Raw genomic sequence first — 16787 nt, 5'->3', positions numbered from 1 at the left:
TTCCTCTTATCCTGTCCTGGCTGGGCTCAGAAATCAGAGCGCCAAGGTGTTGAAAGTGTGTCAGATTGCGGGGGCGGGGGAGACCTGGGGAGGAGGGTCGATGGGTGGGGGGAGGGGGGCCACCGCGAGGCCTGCCCTGGGAGTCTGGTCCACTCCGCGCCCTCCAGGGAGGGGGCGAGGGGAGCTCGGAAACGTGGGGGGTCACGTAAGCACCCAGGCCCGACTGTGCGGCCAGCTGGGGCCTGGCAGCCGGTGGGGGAGGAGGGAGGTGCAGCCCGCGCCTGGGGGAAGGGGGCTGGTGGCCATGGGAAGCATCTGGGAGCTGCTCTGCCCCCTGCCCTGGTGACAGGCTGCCCAGGACCAGGGCAGGAACACCTCCGGAGAAACTGCCGCTGAGCCCCTGGAGGACAGACCCGTAGCTCCTCGGGACACGAGCACCTGGCCAGCGCTCAGAACACCCAGAGGAGAAGGGGCATTGCCGTTTTGGACCCCGGTCCCCCTCAGCCCAGAGGCTGCCTGTGCTGGGTCCTCTTCCGGCTCCACCCACCCTCTCTGATCCCCTAGGCTTCCTTCTTCCAGGGCTTTCTGTGGAGACACGAACCTCAGGACCCCCTTGCCTCCCCAGCCCCCCCTCCTCCATCGCAGAGAGGAGAGGCCCCTTGACCTCCCCTCCTTCAGCCTGCAAATGACTTTATAGACCCCATCTCATGCCCTTCCCTCCCTCAAGCCAGGGTTCCCCAGCTCCGTCCAGCTCAGGACCGCCCCACCCCCACTCCAGGAGCCCCTCCCCCCACTTAGCCCACCTCGGTGCCACACCCTCAGTCATCTCTTCTAAGAACGACCCACCATCCTCCGGTCCCCTTCAGCTACTGCCCTCTATCTCCCCTTGCGTTTGGCTTCCCCGAAGCCCTGTCTACACCTGCCGTCTACACTTCTTCCCTGGCCGAATGCTCCTCCGTTCTCCCCCCAGTCCCCGATCCTGCTCTGGCGAAGCCTCCGTGGCACGGGACCCCCTCCCCCAACTCCCTCCCTGTCTGTCTGGGTTACCTCGCTGGCCACCCGCCCTCTGTGACAGTGTGTCTCCTTCTCTGACCCCCTCCGCCCGCTCCCAGCTGGGTGCCCACTCTCCCCAGGGCTTCATGACGGAATCGGCTCCCCTGACCGCCCCCCCCCCCACCAGACCCCAGGGTCCAGACCCACGAAACCAACTGTCTCCCCCTGAGGGGCCCTCGGGACCTCCAACTCCACCTGCCCACCGCCGACTGACCTCAACATCTGCCCCTACCTGACACCCCACCTGTCAAGCCACACCCAACAGCCACCAGCGTCCCCAGCCATGCCGCCGCCCTCCCCCGTGCCGTCTGTCCAGCCCGTCTATGCCTCTCCAGTCAGTCAGAGCCATGCTCATCGTCCCTGACTGCTCTCCAGGCCTCGGCGGCCTCTCTCCCAGCCCTTGCATCTTCCTTGGCTCCCACTGCCCACAAGAGAGAGCCCCGTCACAGCGACAAGTCCGGGGGCCCGTGGGTGGCAGAGGTGTGGGGGAGGGAGCCGACCGAACCACACACGGAAGGGGCAATGAGGCAGGCCACGCACCCTCCTCCTCTCTTCTTCAGATGCCCCCACGTTGGCTCGTACCCGGGCTGCCCTCAGAGCCTCTCCACACGTCCCCACCCCGGGCCCGGGGCCCTGGTCTGTCACAGCCCTGGGCCCCAGGGCAGTTAGGACGTCTCACTCTCGGCTGGGGCGTGAGGCAAGGGTGGTAAGGGTGCCCCTCACAGGGTTCATTGGGAGGATTTAAATAAGGTGATACGAGGGCTTAGGAGAACGTCTGGCACCGAGCACACGCTATAGAACGTCTGCTGTCACCGCTCTTATGAGCCACCACCTCCGGGCGCTGGGGCTCCTCCGCCCCCCCCCCCCCCATGCCTCCCACCTGCCCCAGGAGCTCCCTTCACCCTCGTCCAGACCCCCAGCCCAGACCTCCCCGGGCATCTGCCCCCAGACTCAGCGCGTCCTCCCTCCCCGAGCCAGCCCGTCCCGCTATGTCCCTCGCTCGGGAAATGGAGTGACCTCCCACCTAACCAGTCTCTGTCACCAGCTCAGTGGTCACAGGCTGGGCGCTGGCGTCTGGCTTCTGTCCACGGCTCGCCAGCCTCAGGGTCTCGGGCGGATCACGTCGCCTCGCTGCGCCTCGGTGTCCTGGACAATAAGACAGGGGTGACCATAATGCCTTCTCCGTTAGCTTGTTTTCGGGATTATGAGAGTACAATGTATGGACAGCGTAAGCCCTTGGTGGACGTGGCCATTGGCGCATCCTCTCGCATCTGGACAACTCGGCCGCTTCTAACCCGGTCCTTGCCCCTGTCTTGCCCACGGCACGTCTGCACACGTGTCGTAAAGGCACCAGTCATGGAGCGTGACCCCATGCAGGGCACTGAGCAAAGTCCTGCCACGAGCTCCGTCCCTCAACCATTTCGGCACCCCCAGACACAGGGGCTGTTACCCTCGTTTTACAAACGAGGGAGCTGAGGCCCGAGACCCCGCGACTGGAGTTAACCACTACCTCAGGGTATACCGGCGGCAATCATGCATTGATCCAAAACATTTATTGAGCGCCTGCTGTATGCCGGGCACTGGGCCGGGCGCTGGGAAAACAGTAATAAACCAGACTGGCACAGACCCAGCCCTGACCCCTTTAACATCCTTCAGCGACCACCCCACTATCCCTCGAGACCTCGTCCGTGTACCTTATCGGGGCATCCACAGCAGGAGCCCCCCTGACTACCCTCGGCAGCGCACGTGGTTCCTCCCCCTACCCACCCCTCCCACCTTCCCTGTCCCCACTCTGCTCTGGCCCACGGGTGGCCTCTTTACCCCATCGCACACCATTCTCCTTCTTCTCAGCCCCAGCCCCACGCCCTCTGCCAGCTCCTTTCCTACCTTCCGTCTCAATTTCGTTGCCTGGTTAACTTATCCTCGTCTTTTCAGGCTCTGTCCTTGGTCCCCTGCTCCAAGAAGCCTTCCTGCCTCAACCTCCCAGCCAGCGGTGAGCTCCCAGGCCCCCTCTCTGACAGCCCACTGGCTCTCTACGGATGTAGCTCTCCTCCTGGACTGTGGTTCCTTGAGGGCAGGCCCAGGGGGGTGTATTCAGCTCTGGATAAATCTTCGTGCCCTCTCTGTTCCCCCCAGCTGCCCATCCACCCATCCCCAATCTACCCAGTTTACTTCTCACAGTGGCCCGAAGGCCCCAGACCCAGCTCAGTGGTCACAGGGGAATATACATCACGGGCACACGCGGGTGCTCTGTTTCACATCTCTGTAGACACAGGGACGGAGTGTGATGGGGGAATCGAGGGATGTTTGAGGCACCTGAACACGACATCCTCAGGGCTCTGGCTCCTGTGGTTGCAGATGGGGTGGCTGGGGCTGCCGTGACCCACCTAAGTCCCCTCCCCGAGTCCCTGGGCCTCTCGAGGGGTGGGGAGCGGCCCCGGAAAGAGACAACAACCAGAGCTGGAATCTAACCGGGTGAGCGCCGAGTCCTGGCCCTGGATCCTCTCTGGGCCTGTTTCCTCATCTGAAAAATGTTGTCTTCAGCCTGTCCCTGCCTGCCTTGCAGGCCTGTTGTGAGGAGGCAAGGGAGGGGACAGTGGACAGAGACCGTCTTCCCTTGAGAGCAGACACTTCAGTATCTGACCGGCTTCCTGACACTCCCATCTCGGGCACAATCTGTTCCGTTTGCAAAAAAAACTCCAGTAAATTTGGTTTTAGGCTTCCTCTGGTGGCCCAGATCCATCTCGGCGTGTCCCATGGGTCAGGGCACATTCTGAGGGCTCTTTCCTGGAGAGGTTTCAGGGGAGGAGCACGCAGCTCCGTCTGGCTGCAGCACCTGCTCACTGAGCCCCTGGTGGGGAAGGACACTTACCCCGCTGAGCCTCAGTCTCCACCTGTGGAAGACGGGGTGTCACTCCCGCCCCGTGGGCTGCTGTGCGGGTCAAGCGAGATGGGGGATGGGAAGGTGTCTTGTCTCAGTGCAAGGAGGCGGCCCCGGGTCAGGGTGGTGGGTGGGAGGGTCCCTCCCCCCACTCCCTGGAGGACAGGAGGTGCACCACAAGACCTCCTGCTGAGCCCCAGCCACCCCACTGTGGCCTCCCCAAGCCCGCAAGCCTCACGGAAGCCCGGGACCGCCTGGAATGGCCGCTCTCAAAATGGCCGCCGCGGCCACAAGGCCTCTTCTCCTCCCTGGGCGCCTTGAGAGAGGGAGGGCACCACAGCCAGACCATGGTCACTCCTCACAGCCCAGGGGTGCAGTGTGGGGCGGGAGGCGGGGAGGAGGGAGTTGGGGTGGGTGGGGGGCCGGGGAAGAGCCAGAGAGAGGGGCAGGGAGAGGAACAAAAGGTCCCTTTGTGGAGCGGAGCAGGGAGAAGAGGGAGCGCATTACCCAATGCCCAGAAGCCATGTTGGTAACAAGAGAACCATTCTCTGCTTCACTTGGAAAACAACTTGGAGCAGAGAGAGACAGGGAGAGATTTAACCCCATGGGCGCGGGGCGCAGGGGCCTGAGGCCACTGTGGGAGGCGGGGAAGGAGTGAGGGTATGCTAAGGGGGCTTTTGGGCCCTGAGCAGGGCCATTTCCTGTCTCCCAGGCCTAGTCTGTCGTTCATAGGTCCAGAGGCCCAATATGGCTGCTTGGCCAAGTCCCAGAAGCCTTTGGACCCAGGGACTGGAGCCATGGCTTCTGTTGCCTGGGTCTGGTCAGACGGGTGACCCATGACTACTCCAAGTTCCAGGGCCTGGCCCACCCCAACCCTGGGGAGGACTCCCCTGAATCTCTACATCTTCTGGCTTCAGGTCCCAGGGCTGATTGCTTCGGGTTCCAGAGCCACCCAGCCTCCACTTGCCTCCTTTTGCTGACAGGGAGCATATTTCCTCCTCGGGAAGTCCCTTCCATTGGTGCACAGTTTTGCCTATTAGAAAATTTTTCCTAAAATGTAATTAAATCTCTTTCATCCCTATCCAGCTTTCTCCCCTTCCCCCACTTTCCACCCACCAGCCCTGGTTCTCAGGCTCCTAGAGACTCCATTGGTTAATAACACACATAAGAAGAGATATTGCTCTGGGCACTTAATATGTATTCACTAAATGACCATTGCTACCTTGGGGTCAGCTGGGCTCAAGGGAGCTGCTGTCCCCTCTGCTGATGCTCTCATTCTAAAAACACCTAACAGAGGGCCACAACATGGGAGGCACTCCATGGATATGCAGAAGAAAGAGGTCCTTCCCTCCCTCCCTCCTCCCTCCCTCCTTCCTTCCTCCCTCTCTCCCTTCCTCCCTTCCTTCCTTCCCTCCTCCTACAAATATGAGTTGGGCACCAGCCATGTACCCAGCACTGTCCCAGCTCTGGGGTTACAGCAGTGGACAACACAGACACCCCTGCCCTCGCGGAGAGGATGTTCTTGTCAGGATCGACGATAAACAAGTGAATATACAAGCTACTGTCAGGTGGCCACGGGCTCTATGATGACAAACAAAGCCGGGTCAGGGGAGGGAGGGACAGGAAGGGCATACATTAGACACGGTGGTCAGGGGAGGCCCCTGGAAGGGTGTGTGCCACTTGACAAAGATCTGAATGTAGAGAGCAAGAGTATCTGGGAGCGGAATGTTCCAGGCACTGGGAGCAGCACGTGGGAAGGCCTTGAGAGGGAACGTGCTGGGGATTCTAGGAGCCGAGAGGAGGCCAGAGTGAGGGGAGCAGAGGGACCAGGGGAGATGAGGGAAAGGGGGTCAGATCACGGAGGAATATAGAGGAGCCTAGGCGTGAGGGTCCCACAGGAGCTTGGGGCAGGGGCGGGGGTGTGGTCTGAGTTCCATTTGGACAAGGACATTCTGGCTGCCATGCAAGAAATAAACTGTAGAAGGTCAAGGGTGAGGGCTAGAGACCTGCCAGGGCTTTTGCCACAGCCCCCCAAGCCCTATGTGCTCCCATCCCTGGTGGCTACTCCCCCTCCCATGTTGCCCACCCTCTCATAAGTATGGTCCAGTCATTCTTTGAATTAGTGTTGACCTAGCGCCTGCTATATGTTAAGGCTGGGAACAGGCAGGTTCCTAAAGAGAACAAGGTTGCCCCCAGGGGTGGTTCATAATGGTGGGGTTCCAGGCCCCCGCAGTGGAACCACTGGGAGGGTGAACTTGGCCGTGGGCACCCTGGTTTAAGAACAAAGCCTCTTCTTCGGGGAGTTTTTAAAGCCTCACCAAGAACTCTCAGGACATTACCCCCCTGAGCTCCACACGGTGCTGTGATATTGCAAATGGCCCAGCAAAGCAGGGGCTTGGTGGCCTACCTCGCGCCTCCCACCTCAGGCAGGTCCCTGGCTTCCCAGAGCCTCGGTTTCCTCATCTGTAAGACCACACACACCTTGCAGGTTTGATATGTGCATAAAAAGGCGGCAGTTCAGGGCGCCTGGGTGGCTCAGTCGGTTGGACATCTGACTTCAGCTCAGGTCATGAAGTTGCTTCCGTGAGTTCGAGCCCCACGTCAGGCTCTGTGCTGACAGCTCAGAGCCTGGAGCTTGCTTTGGATTCTGTGTCCCCTCTGTCTCTCTACCCCTCCCCTGCTTGCTCGCGCTCTCTCTCAAAAATAAATAAAGATTAAAAATAAACCTTTTTTTTTTTTTTAAAGCAGCAGTTCATTCTTCTGGAGCAGAAACTGGGGCTTGAAGAGGTCAGTGATGGCTCACGGTCGCCACCCGGTCACCACCTGGGGAGGGGCGGCGCCTTCCTACCCCCAATGCCAGGGCTTTCCCTGCACCCTCTGTGTGCTCCCAGTACAACTGTGGGTACCTCGGCTCAGCCCCAGTCAAGTGCCTGGAGTGGTGATGTGGGCCGGAGCGGGACGGTGGCTTCTGAAACTGGCGACAATATCAGGGGACCCTCCGACAGCAGACAGGCCGGCGGGTGGGGAAGGAAGGCTGCATGGCCCAGAGGGACAGAAGCAGGACGGACTTTGGAGTTCCATGTGAAGACAAAGGAAATATGCCCCTACTAGGCCCCAGCCTGGATCTCGGCACTTGGGGGGGAGGGGGCGTGCAGGTGGCAGAGAGAGAGCGAGGGAGAGACACAGAGAAAGTGTGTCCCTGTCTGCTCCCCCACCAACTTGCTGTGGGTCCCTTGGCCTCTGGGACCTCTGCATCAAGTGCCTGGCCTCATCCCTTCTGGCCCCTTAGAACCGTAGCGAAGGTTCGGGCATATGAGAGGCTGCCATGGGTGGGGGTTAGTGGTCCCTGCGCTCCCGCTGGGTTCCAGGCCCCGGGCACCATTTACAAGATAATCCCTCACCATGGTTGGTACACAGGCTGACAAAAGAGAGAGAGAGAGAGAGAGAGAGAGAGGGAGATGGCCGCGGCAGGGGGCAGGGAAGGCTTCCCGGAGGAACCCAGTTGTAGTTCTGCGTATTTCCAGGGATGGGCAGGGCTTGTACGCAGAAGGAACCACCCAAGTTAAAGGCACAGAGCAGGGAACCAGGTTGCAGAGCAGGAAGTGAGAGGCTGGAGAGGCGAGGTAGCCCCCCAGGCCAGGCCAGGACCCCAAGTCTCACCTCCACCCCTCCCAGCCTCGGCTTAAAGCTCCTGGTCTCCACCACGTGTCTCTGCTGGCCAGTCGCTGTCTAGAGCCACGCATTGCGGCCCCTCTGAGAAGCCCTCCCTCACCCCAGGCCAGGTAGAGAATCACTCCCCTGGGAGTAGTTCATTCAGTCCCAGGAGGAAGGAACTATGATTAGACCCATTTTACAGAGGAGGAAAGTGAGCCTCAGGGAAACAGCAGTATGGTCCAGGCCAGGCTTCGGGCTCGCGGACCAGGGTGCGGGCAGTTCTGGAAGGCAGGAAAGGCAGCCAGTGGGGACAGCGAGCCCAGCGTGGCCAGGCCCGGGGAAGTCGAGAGACGGACGGTCTGTGGCAAGGCAGCAGGCCCGAAATGGTGTTGGGGGGGGCCGCAGGAGGAAGGGGAACCGGCTGTGGACCACAGACCGAGCTGCGAAGGGGCATCTGGAGAGGTCGGAGGGGCTGGGAGAGCCGGGGAGTCACCGCACAGAGCCCCGGCGTTCAGCGCTCACCCCCCAACCCCCCCGCGCCCTGCCTAGGTGCCTGGCCCTGGGGCTTGTGCTGAGAGTGGGGGTCAGGCGACGGTCACGGGCCTCTCTCACCCCACAGCCAAAGGGGTCAGCCCCCGATAGAAAGTGCGCCGGAGTCAGTGCGGGTCACGCGGGAAGTCACCCAGTGTGGGCCCAGTGCCCTGGCCCACGTCACACATTCGTCCTGCCAGCGCAGGACGGAAGCCTCGAGGCCCTTCCATGTGGCGCTGTCGTCAGTCAGAGGAGTCACATGGGGGGCGGGCAGCGGGGGCCACGGCGCCTTCCTGAGGTCTCCCCGCCTCCGCCCCGCCCCTCGGGATCCTGCCACAGCTCTCGGAAAAACAACCAGGGAAATCGAGTGGAAACACAAATCCGCCACCCGGTCCTTCCTGCTCCCTCGGGCCCGACTCCCACCCCGTGCACCCAGGGAGGGGCTCTACCCCAGAGGCTAGGCCAGCCCGGCAGGGCTTGCCTGGGTCCCAGGATGCCAGCAGCTGGGCCTGTCTCCCGATCTGGGTCGCACAGAGCCAGCCCCTCCCCGGGAGGACGTGGGCCCTGGGGCTCGAACCCCTCCCTCCTTCCCTTCAACCTCCAGGGATCAGGCATCCGGGGCCAGGGAAATTTCAGGCCTCGCTCTACCGAGGACTAGCTGGTCACCCTGGGCAAGTCCCTCCCTCTCTATGAGCCTCAGCTTCCTCATCTGTAAAATGGGATTGAGAAGTGCCACCTCACAGGGCTGATAAAGAAAGACGAGGAACTGGGGAAGGACAGCACCGTGTAAACTGTAGAGGACAGTGCCACGGACTGTCCCTTTGATTTTCACAGAGAAGAGTTGCCTCCCAGGGGGGAGAGTCTATTCAGGGGACGTGAATTACACATGGGAGTGAGGGGTCCCTGCGGTTGCTTCCCTCTGACCAGCAAGGGCCCCTCCGCGGCCCATCCAGCCCTGCTCAGCCTCCCTGCCTCCCACCTCTGGCAGCCTCACCCCTCCCAGCACCCGCCACCCCAAACACCTCTCCTTCCGGAGCCCTCTTACAGCTCCTACACGGACAGGCTGCTTCCGGGCCTGAAACACCGTTCTTGACAGTTTCTCCGTCTTTAAGAGTCAGACCAACTGTCTCTCCCCCATGAAGCTTCCCGATTCAGGGGCCGAGGGAGCAGCCCCCACCACCCCTGCTACACCCCACGGTAGGCGCCAGGGCTCTGGCTAACCCCTCCGGAGTTCCCGGCCCAACAGGTGTGTGAGCAGGTGCAACCTGGGAAGCGGACCCCCAGACTCCACTCAGGGCCCCTCCCCCTGCCTCTCCTGGACCCACCCGGCCTCCCCCGCTGACAGATTCAAGGCCTGCTAATCCCCTGCCAGGTGACAGGTGTGCCTTTCCTGGAGGGGACATAACAGCTCTGCTGGGAAGATGGGACGGGAGGGGAGGGGAGCGGAGGGGAGGGGAGGGGAGGCCGGCCGGTTAGAAAGTGGGCAACAGCATCCCAGGGGACCGCGCTACCAGAGAGGGGACAACGGATGTGAGCAACATTTTGAGGGTAAAAACTGTCGTGGCTGATGATTAGCCGTGAGGGGATGAAAGGGCGGATGAGTCAAAAATGACTCCGAAGTTTCACGCCTGGGTCACTGGAGAACAGTGGGGCCATTGATGGAGCAGGAGAGTGGGGGGGGGGGAGGAGGGGGGGCTGGGGGGGGGGCAGGATGGTGACTTGGGCTTGAGACATGGGCTCAGCTTTTGGGGGAAGAAGTAACCCCAGAGGTCATCCAGTTCACACATGAGGAAACCCAGGCTCCGCGGGGAGGGGGGGAGTGGCCACTTGGCCAGGACACCAAGCTGGTGGGTGTCGGGGCCGAGGCCAGGGACCCGGCCGGGGTCAGTCCCTCACCTAACACATAGTGTGAGGCCGGTTCCGGGCTGGGTCCGGGCTGCGCTTGGGAGCCCCGCAGGCAAATCAGACCCAACCCCCCACCTTCGGGGGTTCCCTATCCGGTGGAAGGGACACGGCCATGATTACCACCTGATCGACGGGGTCCCCACAGGGCATGGTGGGGACTCAGAGGCCAGGCTTCCCTGGGAGGGACATGGGGGAAGGAGGGAAGGGAAGGGGGCGTAACTAAGGAGGGATGGCAACACCACGATTCTCAGAAGCGGGGGGTATGTGCCAAGGGCATCTCGTGGCACCATCCAACAAGCTACGAGGTATCGTTGTTCCCATTTTACAGATGAGGTTGAGAAAGACTGAGCAGATTACCCAGGGCCACACAGGTTCCTGTGCTCTTAATCCCTGCTTTCTGGAAAAGGGGCGCTGAAGCTGAGGCCTGATGGACGAATAGGAGTTTTCCAAGAGACAGGGAGGGAGAGGGAGGCACCAGGAGGAGAAACTGACATGTCTCAAGGCCCAGAGGCGCTGGTGGTCTGTAGTCCGGGGCCACCCATGTGGCTCTCCCTGTCCCGCGCCCCGTCCCCGGTCCCCTCACCGCACAGGCTCCCGAGGCCCTCCCAGCGCAGTGCTCTCCCACCCACACGTCCCCCTGCACCCTCACCCCAGCCCACGACGACCCTGCCAAAGCAGGTCAGCCCAGAGGAGCGAGGGGTTGGCCTGGGTCACCCAGCACGTGAGCAGCGGAACCAAGGCTCAAACCCACAGGTCCTGGGGTTTCAGAGGCCCCTGAGCTCGGACAGACCACAGAGTGGTTCCTCCGGGGTGGGTAGGTCTCCGTCCCCGGGGCCCCCCCCCCCGGCAGGCCCCACTGGAAAAGCGAACCCGGAGAGAAGGGGAACTAAGCACTGGAAATCACAGCTGATAACCCTGGGTGACCTGGTGCCCAGGAATCAGCTCACCCCAGCATGGGCGAGCCAAATGTTACATTTTCTGGAACCTTCCAAGCCCGTTGAGGTCAGCGGGGAAGCCCGAACCGGGCCCTGGTGGGAGTTCTCACACTGTGAAAATCCACCCCTGTATGGCCACCCTGTCCCGCAACAAAGCTGGCTGTGAAGCACACCGCTGTCTAGGGGGGGGCCCCTCTCCTGGTTCCCCCGGAGGCTTCTGGGTTCTCTTAAGGTCCCGGCCCAGCCTTGGGCTCTTGAGGGACTTGCTCTCACACAGAAGCCATTAGCATTTTCTGCTCGCCCCGGATTAAGACCCAAACTTCTCCCTAAGAGCCCTTCCGGCTCCATCACCAGCCAATCTTTCCAGCTGCGTCTTCAACTGCTCCCTTCGCGCCCCCCCCTGCTCTAGCCGCACAAAATAAGATGCTGCGTGTTGAACAGGCCCCCGCTTTCCAGAAGCCACACCTTTGCTTGTGCCGTTGGCTCCCCCTGGAACGCCTTTCTTTCCTCTTTGCCTCCCGAGATCCTAACCGCTGGGTAAGGTTTATTCACAAGTGGCGCTCCATAAATGTTCTTTGAGTGGCTCACCCTGCAACCAGGCTGATCCTGGGGCCCCGGGAGACCCTGACTCCTGTCCCCTGGCTCAGGACGGAAGCCCACCAGAACCCCCTCGCCATCCCAGTCGGCTTGTAGTCTCCCGGAGAATGGGGCGCTCGTGGAGGACAGACGGCCCTCAGGTTCATCCTTCAAAGCCCAACTCGGATGCTACCTCGGTCAAGCGGTCTTGCCTAGATAATAGTCCTCCATTAACGCTCACCCTGCTGCCTTGCACGTGCCCGGATGGTCACACTCATGGCACTGGGCGGTGCTCATCTGTCTGTGCGTCCATTGCCCCACCAGACCACAGCCAACTGAGGCAAGACAGGCCCTTCTTTAAGGCTGAGCTCTCAGCCTGGTGCCCCACGGGCTTGAATTGACTCCATCGCGGTCTTGGGCAAATCATCCCTTGGCCCCGGGCCTCAGTTTCCCCCTCCTTACAAACTAGACTTCGGTGGGGTAACCTCCAAAGACCTTCTGCCCTTCACATTCTAGGATTCTGAGAATATGGGCCCTCCCTCTCCCCATCGTCTCTAACCTTCAAGTCTCCTTCTGGAACCTCTCAGCCCTCCCTGGCAGCCTTCACCCCTCCCCCCCCCCACACCCCCACACACAACAGACCACACCGCTCATGCCTCAGGTGCCTGAACTCCAGGTTCCTGGGTGCTCTTTTCTCTCAGGCTCTGGGTTCCTGAAAGGGCAGAGGCCTTGCCCGCCCACCCCTGGCCCTGCCCCGTCGGCACCCTTAAGTGCCCGTCAATGGGTTGCGACGGAGCGAGCAGCCGGGGCCTGCGGGGCCTTTTGTGAACCTGGGAGTCCCTGTTCAGACAGGCCCAGAGTCGCCTGCCCATCACAGCGGGCGGGGCTCCCCCTCGTCCCCCCTGGGCCAACAGCCACATCTCGCTTTCTGCCTGTTTTGCTCCAACCCCGGATGCGTATGTTCGGGAGTGTGTGGGGTTAGACGGCTGCCCATCCTACACAGAGAATTCCGGGGGACCTTGTGGCCACTGTCCTCTCTCAATCCCCGCCTTCTCCTTCATCTCCTGAGCACCCCCCGAGACAGATGTGCACGGGCCAACCCACACACGGGCCCACCCAGAGACTGATGCGTGTGCGTGCATAAGCGTGCACACGCACCCGCACACAGAGGGTCGTGAAGCCCCCACCAGTCACCCGGTACTGACACTTGGGGCACCGGGAGGGGTCACTCGTGCCGTCGGGTCTGTCGACTGCCGGGGAGCCACGTGAGGTTGCTAGAAGGGGCTCTGAACCCCTTGCTGGTCCTGAAATCCAAGTACCAAACGCCGTGCCCGCCCCCGAAGCAGCCCGGGCCTCCCACCCCGGCCCTGCCTCCCTAAGTAACCGGAGTCCCTCAGGGCTCTCGTGGGGACGACCCCCTTCAATTCGACCTCCTCTCACCGGCTCTCACATGCCCCTGGGCAGAGGCAGGGCTCAGGATGGGATCACCGGCTCTCACACGCCCCTGGGCAGAGGCAGGGCTCAGGATGGGAACAAGCTGCAGGACGGCAGAAGGAGAATCCAGGGTCGGCCAGTCCATCCCGGGAGGCTCCAGGGAGCGGGCGGCCTCTCGGGTGAAGCGGGTAGAACGGTTTAGAGCGAGGACTCTGACGCCTCCTCCCCGGGGGGCCAGGTGATCGTTAGCCAAAGCCCAACCTCTCTGGATCTCAGTGGCCCCGTCTGTAGGACAGTGGTAGGTAAGAGCGCCTACCTCGTGCAGCTGTCACGCCTGGGCGAGCGAGGGGACGTCGCCCGCAGGGCCTGGCACCCAGCAAGTGTTCGCTGAACCTTAGCCGCTGCCGTTACGAGGTTAGACGAGGGCTGCCCAGCCCTCCGTGCTCCTTTCCGGAGCACGGAGGGCTGTGCGCTCGCCCTGGGCTGGGTGCTGGGGAAAGCACCCAAGGCCCCTGCCCTCAGCGAGCTCGCGAAGATGGGAGGGGAGGTGCAGACAGGGGGAGAGCGGTGCCCCGTGCAGGTGCGTGGATGCGGGCACGCACACGTGCGCTCTGCAGGTGCTGCGGGAGACCGACAGGACGGTTGAGGGGCCAGGCCCTGATGGCCATGCCCTGAGCGACGAGAGCCCCCCCACCAAAAGAGAAGAGGTGTGGCCCCAGAACAGCCATATGCTGAATCCGCCGGTTTCAGGGCCCTCGCCGCCAGCAAGGGAAGCTGCTACCAAGCCCTTTTCCCCCTCATTATGCACCCGGCCCCCAGCCCCACGCAGGGCGATGCACCTGCTTCTCGCACCTCCGCACCCGCAGCCTTGTCCGTGCAGCCACTCCCATAGGCGCCACCTCCCCTAAGAGGTACGTGAACCTCGGGGGCTTTGCTGTAATCATTAGCGCCTGTCTGTCCTTGACCGCTAGTTGAGTGAATGAATGAATGAATGAACGCGCGCGCGCGCGCAGCACGCACGCACGCACGCACGCGGGAAGGAATGGAGTCACTGCCACATGCCCCTTAGACACTGGTGATTCACCTGATGACTGACACCATCCCGCACCCCGTGACTGCACCACACACGCCACGGGAGCTCTGGCTCACATCCAGCCTGGCCGTCACCACCCTGGCGAGCCTCGTGGAAAGCCGCTGTCTCCGGGCGGGCATGCCCCCTCCCCATCCATCCACCCCCCCCACCCACCCACCCACCCACGCACACTTTCCCTCTCGCCCGGGGCAGCTGGTGGGAGGGTGGGGGCTGGGGTGGGGCAGGACCCGAGGGGCCTCAGAGGCAGCAGGGCAGGGGGCTGGGGGAGGCTGGGAAAGTCCAGGCTGTCTCTCCTGGGGGGCGGTGGGCAGCGTGGCGGGGCGCTCACAGGGATGAGGGAGGGAGGAGGGTCGCCGGCCCGGTACAGCTGCGGTCCCCTCCCCAGCAGCCTGCCCGGGTGCAGAAAGGCCTCTTTGTTCTCCGCCTTTAAAGGGTAAGAGAAACACTTATGCATGGCAAATTAGCCCAAAAATGTATTTCTCTAAAACACCCAATTGTCTCACCAGGCCTGCAGCTGCGGGGAAGTTCCAGGGAGCCGGGGGAGGGGGAGGCTTTGGGGTGACCCTGGGGGACAGGGAGAGGCGGCGGAGAAAGAGGGGCCATCTCGCCTTCCCGCCTCTGCTATCAGAATCTCACAGGTGCAGGAGGGCACAGCTGGGGAGGGCCCTGGGGTCAGGGAGACAACCCCTGGTGTCACAGAGAGGGAAACTGAGGCCCAGAGAGGTGGCGTCACTGCGGCAGAGTGAGTGCTGGCCCTAGGGAAAGGGTGGCTCCCGGGTCTCTTGGACTCTCTCAGCTGTACGCACCGCCTTGTCCTTGCTGAAGGGGAAGGGACCCTGCTGTCCCAGGGTCATCCAAGCCAGCCGCCCTGGGTGGCTCTGCTCACAAGCTGCTCGCCCAGCTTCAGTGCCCAGGAAGATGGGCAACTAAGCCCCGCCTCATCTCCAACCGGGTACTTGTGAAGGCCAGCATGCCTGGGGGCCGTGGGGGACGCAGGCAGAGGCGCCCGGTGGGATCCTCCACGAAAGTCTTCTCCCAGGAGCAGGCAGGGGAGCCCCCTTAGTCAGGGAATTGAGCCCAACACATGTGCGTGCATGGTGCTCCCACGCCAGGCACTCTCTCCAGGAGCCAGCGCTGGGTGGGGTCTCGGGAGCATCTCTGGGCTCCCACGGGCGAATCAGAGACAGCCCTGTCCCCACGGAGCTCCTAGTCCCACAGCGGAGACAGAAGAGTAAATAATAACTACCTATCATGACCGTCCCACGGAGAGGTGAGCTCCAACAGAGAGCCGCAAGCATGGAGGACAGGGTGTGCGGGGCGGTCCTGAGAAGAGCCCTCAGGCTGGGCCCCAAAGGGCACGTCTGAGAGCGAGAGGGGTGCCTCCAGGCAGCAGAACGGCACAAGGACACAACGGGGGGGGGGGGGTCCTGAGACCACTCCGCTGACATCAGAACTCAGAGGCGCTGATTTAAGAGCATTCGTTGAGCATCGTCCGAGTTGCAGCCCGAGTGGGAGACGCAGGAGAAGGAGGAAGCGTGGTCCTGACCCCGGGGTGGGGGTGGGGGGGGGGGGTCTTGCCAACTTGACATAGCGAGCTTATGACACGCACACAAAAACCACTGCGCTGCCGTGAAAAGTGCCAAAAGGAGGGTGCAGAGTCGGGGCCCCCGGACCCTCAGCTCCTGTGAGACCCTCAGCTCCCCAGGCTCCGTTTGTGCATCCGTACAACGGGGTGATGACATCCACTCAGGAAGACGGTCAGGAGGAGTGAAAAGAGCCAAAGCCATTGTCTCAGCCCCTCCAGAGATCCTCAGTAAACGTTAGCTCTGGTCCCCAGAGAAGTCTGGAAATGAGAGAGATGGGCGAACGGGGGAGAAGGGGGACTATGTGTGTGTGTGGGGGGGGGGGGGCGGCGGTGAGCGTTGTGTGCCGTGATTGCACGCAGAGGTGTGGGTCTGAGTGCGGGTGTGGTGAGCGTGTGCGTGCGTGAGTGGGTGAGGTGTGCCTGCGTGCGAGTGTGGGTTGTGCGCGAGCACACGCGCGTGTGAACGAGCGTGCGCGTGCGTTGTGCTTGTGTGCGAGCACACGCGCGGCGGCACGGATGCGTGCGCGCGGGGGCACGTGGGGGCGAGCCCAGGAGGGAGCGTGTGGACACGGGAGTCCGGGTGCACGTGGGGTCTGCCGCGAAGGGATCGCTTCTGGAATGTTTTCCGGGAAAGGGGGCTGAGCCAAACCTCAAAATGTCCAGAAGCCCGGCGCCCTGGAGAGCGTGCTCTCAGGTGGCTGGAGAGGCCAGAAAGGAGACCAGGGGCCTCCAAGGGGCCAGGAAACACCAAGAAGGGGGACACGTGCTGTGAGGTGGAGGCCTCCTCTCTACCCGGCCCCCCCCCCGAAGTTCAAGGTGGCCCCGGCACTGGAGCCAGACCCCCGGGGAGGAGCAAGTCTTACCTAGTGTCCCCTCCCCTCCCCCCCACCCCCATGCTTATCAGAGGATCTCTGAGCCTTCGTCCTCCTGTCCTCCCTCCAGGAGAGACCCAGGTTCCCCAGCCGGGTCAGCCACACCCTCCAGGGGCTGTCCCTGCCCCCCCCCCCCCCGCTCCCCTCCTGCCCCCCCAGTCTCCTCGACGCCCCCCACACACACACACCCAGTCTGTGCGGGGACTTCGGAGACAGTCGCCCAGGCTTCCCCTGTTTGTCCAGCCCCCTGCCTTCCCGCGGCCCTGTA

The 16787-nt window shown here is 62.4% G+C and overlaps 1 long non-coding RNA gene across 1 annotated transcript in view; it reads right to left on the bottom strand.

Annotated features, from left to right (window-relative positions):
- Positions 1 to 213: 213 nt before the first annotated feature.
- The window catches only part of LOC132693745 (uncharacterized), a 47256-nt gene continuing 30682 nt past the window's right edge, over positions 214 to 16787 (bottom strand). Inside the window, exons 2-3 of the long non-coding RNA XR_009616931.3 lie at positions 3926 to 4967; positions 214 to 2199 (exon numbers count right to left, since the gene is read on the bottom strand). This is a non-coding gene — a long non-coding RNA (uncharacterized LOC132693745). The remainder of the gene's footprint in view (positions 2200 to 3925; positions 4968 to 16787) is intronic.

The sequence above is a fragment of the Panthera onca genome, chromosome B4 (assembly GCF_046562875.1).
Source record: "Panthera onca isolate mPanOnc1 chromosome B4, mPanOnc1 haplotype 2, whole genome shotgun sequence".
NCBI classification, from domain to species: Eukaryota; Metazoa; Chordata; class Mammalia; order Carnivora; family Felidae; genus Panthera; species Panthera onca.
Note: the sequence above shows the minus strand (reverse complement) of the source record. Positions and strands in the feature narration are given on the sequence as shown.